The sequence below is a fragment of the Malurus melanocephalus genome, unplaced genomic scaffold (genome assembly GCF_030028575.1).
Source record: "Malurus melanocephalus ecotype Western Australia unplaced genomic scaffold, MMel_1.1 scaffold_123, whole genome shotgun sequence".
NCBI classification, from domain to species: domain Eukaryota; kingdom Metazoa; phylum Chordata; class Aves; order Passeriformes; family Maluridae; genus Malurus; species Malurus melanocephalus.
Window position 1 is genome coordinate 319,534 of NW_026623355.1, and position 6,022 is coordinate 325,555.

The following is a 6,022-nucleotide window of genomic DNA, read 5'->3' on the forward strand; positions in this document are numbered from 1 at the left end:
GCGTGCGGGAGGCACACAGCTTCCCCCCCACTTTCCCCCGAGGTGGGTGGCAGCCGCTCCCACGCCAACTGCACCCCTGGGAAGGGCGCAATGGCTGCGAGCTTTTCTGCGCGGGGCYGCGGCACCACCTGCCCACCCCCGGCCCACGTGGTGCAGGTAACACACACCTGGCGCCGCCGCCCATTGGCCCCGCCGGGCGGGGACGTGGCAGCGCGGCGGGGGCGGCAGCCGGAGCGGGGGACCGGGGGACCGGGATTGCGGGCGGGACGGCCAGAGCGGAGCCGGGATTGCAGACGGGTTGCGGGGGTGCGGCCGTGGATGAGCAGCCCCGGGCCTCTGAGGAGCCTTAGTGCGCTCCGACGGCGGCTCGGACCCTGCCGGGCTGCGCCTTCCGCCGTCGAGGTTCGCTGTCCCGGGAAGGGGCAACTTCTCAGCGAAGGGGCGGGGTCGCCCAGTCCTGCCGAGACATGGCTCAGAGGGCAGCTCGGSTCTCCGTCCGCGGGCATCCCCGTCCCCCGGACGGAAGGGGAGGCGAGATGGCCACACCGCTCCTAACCGTCCCCGCTTCGGTCGGGGACAACAGGGGCCGAGTGTAGTGCCAGGGAGCGCTGTGGCGGTCCYGGCCCGGCTGCCCACGGGAGCAGCTCCTGCCGAGCGAGACCGGGGGCTCAGGGCGGTGGAGCCTTTTCCTCTGCCGTCCTCAAGGCAGCGGGATCGCAGCTTCCCTACGCCACTGGCACGGCGGATTGAGTCGTTTGTTAACAGCTGGCTGGTTTAGCTGTCGCAGCTTTGCCTCGATGAGCTGGTGATTTTGGCCCATGTGACAACCTCTCCTGTTTCACAGTGAAATCTTTATATTAAAATCTCTATTTTAAATGAATAATGYTCAAATGCAATTTTTTTATGGCAAATCAGAATGCAGGGTAAACAACTCTAACTTTCTGCAGGGAAATCCTCTAAGACACCTGATTCTTTAAGGTCCCAGTTGTTCATTTCCAACTTTAATGAGATGCTGCTTCTTGAAATTTTTGCTGAGATCACAGAATCATGGAATATACTGAATTGGAGGGGACCCATCAGGATCATGGAGTCCAACTCCTGGCCCAGTGTAGGACACCCCAAGCATCACACCATGTGCCTGAGAGCATTGTCCAAGTGCTTCTTGAACACATGATGAAGGCTTGGTGCTGTGATCACTTTCCTGGGGAGCCTGTTCCACTGCCCAATGGCCCTCTGGGTGAAAAACCTTTTCTTGATATCTATCATAAATCTCTGCTGACTCAGCTTCACGCCATTTCCTCAAGTTCTGTCCCAGTTCACAAGAGTGAAGAGATCTGTACTTGACCCTTGTGAGGATGTTGAGGACAGTAATGAGGTTTAGCCTCAGTCTTCTCCTCTCTTCTCAACAAACCAAGTGACTTCAGCTGCTCCTAATAACGTTTCCCTTCATGGCTTTCAACCATCCTCATGGCCCTCRTTTGAATACTCTCTGAGAGATTTAAATCTTTCTTACATTGCAGTGACCAAGACTTCACGCAATACTCGAGGTGAAGCCACCCCAGTTCAGAGGACAATCTCCTCCCTTGCCCAGCTGGTGATGCGGTGCCTGATGCCCCCCCAGACATTGTAGGGCCTCCTGGCTGCCAGGGCACTGTTGACTCGTATTCAACTTGCCATCAGCCAGGACCTCCAAGTCCCTTTCTGTGGCACTGCTCTCCAGCCTCTTGTTCCCCAGGCTGTCAGTACAACAGGATTGTCCCATCTTAGGTGCAGAATCTGACACTTAACTTTGTTAAGCTTCATACAGTTGATGGTTGCCCATGTATCTTAATTTGTCAACGTCCCTCTTCAGGGCCTTTTTCCCATCAAAGAATTGACAGCTCCTCCCAATCTGGTGGTGTCAGCAAATTTACTTAGTATGCCTTTGAGTCCCATGTCCAAGCCTTTAATAAAAACATTGGAAAGAACTGGGCCAAGGATGGAACTCCACTAGTGAAGGTTGCCAGCCTGCTGTCACCCCATTCACTATAACTCTTTGCACCTGGCCTATGAGCCAGTTGCTCACCCATCATGTAACCTGGTGTATTCAGCTGTGTGCTGGACATTTTGATGATGGTGCTCCTTGTGTTTTTCTTCATTCCTTGTGCTGGTGCAGGTTCACAGCTTGCACCACCTTTTCTTAACACATACACGTTTGATTGGCAGGAAGGGAGCAGATGTGTTTCACCACTGTTAGGGATCCTGCCAGCCACTGACTTATCCACATAGTGCCTGGCATCCTCTTCCTGCCCTACAGTAGTTTGGTGTAGTCTGGTTCTCCTTGTGGGAGCTGCCACCAAATTCCAGCACTACACATGAYGGCTGGAGTAATTTTCACTCTCTCTGGTCCAAGATTTCAAAACCATTKTTCACTGGTAGCAGAGACTGCAATTTGTGGGGTTAAAATGTCAAATTAATCCCTCCAGTTTTTAAAAGCAGTGGATTGAATCTGCCATGTGAATCTGGTATTGGGAAGCATCTAAGCTTTTGTCAGAGGGTTAGAGAATCTGGTTTCTTTGGTGCATCTGTCTTCTGACTTTGATGCGTTGGGTAAAACGTAAGTGAAGTAGACGTCTGGGGTGTATATCCTCAGCAGTGGCTGCAGCTGATCTGTACTCAGAGAGGAGTAAATCTGAGGAGTTGGGTTTGTCCTCACACAGAGAGTTTGCTTTGTTAGCCTGGAGCAAAAGGATTCAATGGTATAGAATTTCTTTGTGCAGTTTTYCTCTCAGATCTTAGTTTACTGCAACTTCTTAGAAAACCGTTTATACTTTAATATAAAAATCCAGAAGTACTTTTCTGAAATGACTTCACAGTGGAGCATGCCAGACAGAGAGTGCTGGCTTGGTTGGCTGCTCATCTTTCAGTGAAACTTAATCATCTCCTAGGCAGTTYCCTTCTCAGTGCCAGCTTGGCTTTTGAGATGCAGCCCTTGTCTTTGTGAGAATGATTTTTGGATGGGCACCTGTTCCTTTACTTGTGAYTTGTTATGTTCTGGCTCACACACTTCTTTTTTTGTTCTCTCTTCTGCCTTATTGTCTCATCCTATCTTGTCTCTTTCCATCTAGGAATGTGAGACTCCCCAGATTATTGTTACAGAAGGCTGCATTATGTATAATAACCTCTTTCAAAGGTGAAAATGTACCCAGAAAGTATTTTTAATTCCCATTATGTCTTTTGGGTAATTGACTAATAATTGTTTTAATTTTTTATTTATTCATGAAGCGGGTTGTCACTAATTGCTACTGGTGGTGCCACTACCTGTTATTTTTCTCTTTCTTGGCTAACAGTCCCTAAAACAMCTGTTTTCCAGCCACAGTTCCAATTCCACCCTCTTTCATGCATGCATCTGGTCTGACAACATGCACCAGTTGGTCAGGTTCCTGTGTTTGTTGCCCAGACTCTTGGYATTTGTGTACTCCCATTCCAGTTGCTTCTCCCTGGCCATTTATTTTGCAGGTACTGGTTAAGTATAGTCTTTGCATGAAGTGTCACTTTCCAGATGACATCATGTTCTTACCTACAGGAAGGTACTATGGTGCTTTGAAGCAAGACAACCTCTCAGGGCTCCTCCCAGCACATTGTTACTGTACCCATCTCCTCTCTGGTATATAGTTTGTTTCCTGCCTGCGGTCTGTCTTGCCCAGCCCTTTTGCTAATCTCAATGTAACGGTTTCTCTGTCATTTCTGTGTTAGTTCTGGTGTTTTCCCACCAAGTCCTTTAGTTCCACTTTCTGTAACAGGGCATTTCTGAAACTGCTCACATCATTCTTGCTAAGGAGTTGGTCCTAACACACCCCCACCCCTGGCCCCCTGCAGTGTGAGAGACTCATGTGCCCTTTTATTTATTTCCCCCATTATTTCCCCCATTTTTCTGAAGCTTCCTTCTCTCACCCATTGATCCCCTTCCTCACAGTTTATTTGAACAAACTAGTGACTTTGCACTTTTCAATGTGTCCAAATTTTTTCTGCCAGTTTTGAATCTCCCCAATCTGCTCTATTCTCTACAGGAAGGTCTTTACCCCAATACCACCTGCAATTGTGTTATCCTTTTTCTGCACAGCCTSTTGGTCTGTGCGAAGCATCCCACCTGTATCACTTTTCCCCAGTTTCCTTCCAGAATATCAACTTTTYACAACTGAAATTGGACAGTCAGCTATATCATTTTTTTAATGTGCTAATGTTTACCACCAACTGCTTTTTTAATGTCTTTAAGAAAACTGCTGTTCCTGATGAAATTCTGTTTTTTCCTCTTTCATCAGTGGACAAAATACCCCCCAAAATATCCAAATTGCTTCCTGATATTGTGCAACTGTGTGTGACATTCACTGCTGTTCTACCTTGACCTGTAAGCCCAGCCATGTGCTGAAGTCAATGACACTGCATTCAGAGCCATCTGAATTTAATTCTGCAAAGCTGATTCTGCTCACATCCAGAGCTGCAGCTGTTACCAGCAGCGAGGGAGTCACTGCAGATAAAAACGCAGGGCTCGAATTCCCCTGMCAGTTGCTGAAATGACTTGCAGTGGCTGACCTGGTTGCAATACTGTTCCAGGCTATCCCAGGAGAGAAGTCATCTGACTGGGACTGCGGTCCTATGACACAATGGCACACATGATGATGCCCATGTTTGGAGTAGATCTGCAAAGCTACTATGCCACAGAAGGCTCCAAAGAGCCCACAAATTATCAAACCAAGCTATGCCAAGTGTCAAAAGGCATTGTGCTACTTCAGTAAAATACATACAAAAGGGTTTTTTTTCCTACCTGAAATTATTGTRTTTTACTTCAGGAGTTTAGATCTAATGAGAGAGGGATCCAGACTGATGCAAGAACAACAGCAGGCAAATTGCCAGCAGGCCAAGGACGCTCCTTGGTTTTAAAATTGAAATATGTCTTTAAAAGGATTTGTACTTTAACTATATCTGTTCAAATAGTATGAGATAGAACCAAGTTTTCACTGAATTGAGAAGAGATGCTAGTTGATGAGTCTCCCCACACTGCCACAAAACACCTCTTCAGGTGTGCCAGTAGAACTGGTTGGGGAATTGCATGTTGTGGCCCAGCTCCCCARCATGTGTTGTGGGGACAGGAACTTCCTGAACTAGTTTCACCACTGCAAATAGATATAATTGAACCACAGCCTTGTTTAAAGTGATGCAACATTTTCATGTGGAGTACAATGCAGAGGACTGCTGTTCCTGGTCTAAGTAAAAGTTTGGAGCRCTGAGAGAGCAGTAAGCTCAGCTACTGAAACAAAAAAAGGGGCTTGTGAAGTCCTGATGCACACATAAGCTGGTGTATTTCATTAAGCAGCTGTTTCAGAAACAAGATGTGGTTAGCAAGGCATAATTATCACCGTTAAGGAAAGTGCAGGTATTTGGCTGAAGCTTTAATCTGGAGGTGTAACATCTTTTTACAGCTTCCTCCAAAGGCACATGGTGCAGTTTTGCTGTAAGACAGAGCTCGTACAGAAAATTTGCGTAACCCACACCCCTTGCATTAGAGTAACTCCACATCGTTCTCCTGGCTTTGGCTTCGTTGTTTCCCAGGGCTTGTACAACTTAGTTGCTGTTGCAGAAGAGCAATGGGTGCTGAACAGGTTTATTAGGCGCTGCGGAAAGGTAGAAAGGAGCTGTGCTACACGAACTTGAGAGAAGCGACGACTTCTTACACCTGAAAAGAGTTTGTTTTCAGCGCGGGAAAGGCTGCAAAGAAAATTTCTCGGGYGGGGCTGAAATTAGCCAGCACCAATCTTGCAAAACCGAGCTCGGCACGGACTGCGGACTTGCGGTGACGCCCAGCAAGGCCTGGGATCTGTGGAGAACGGGGGCACCGCCCCGCTGCTCACAGCTCCGATTGCTACCCGAGTTTTAGCGGGTGAAAGGTTGGACTCGACGATCTCAGAGCTCTTTTCCGACTTGATTCATTCTGTGACTCCTCGAGTGACGAATGACGGCAACTCCCTCTGTGCCGCCCCTCACG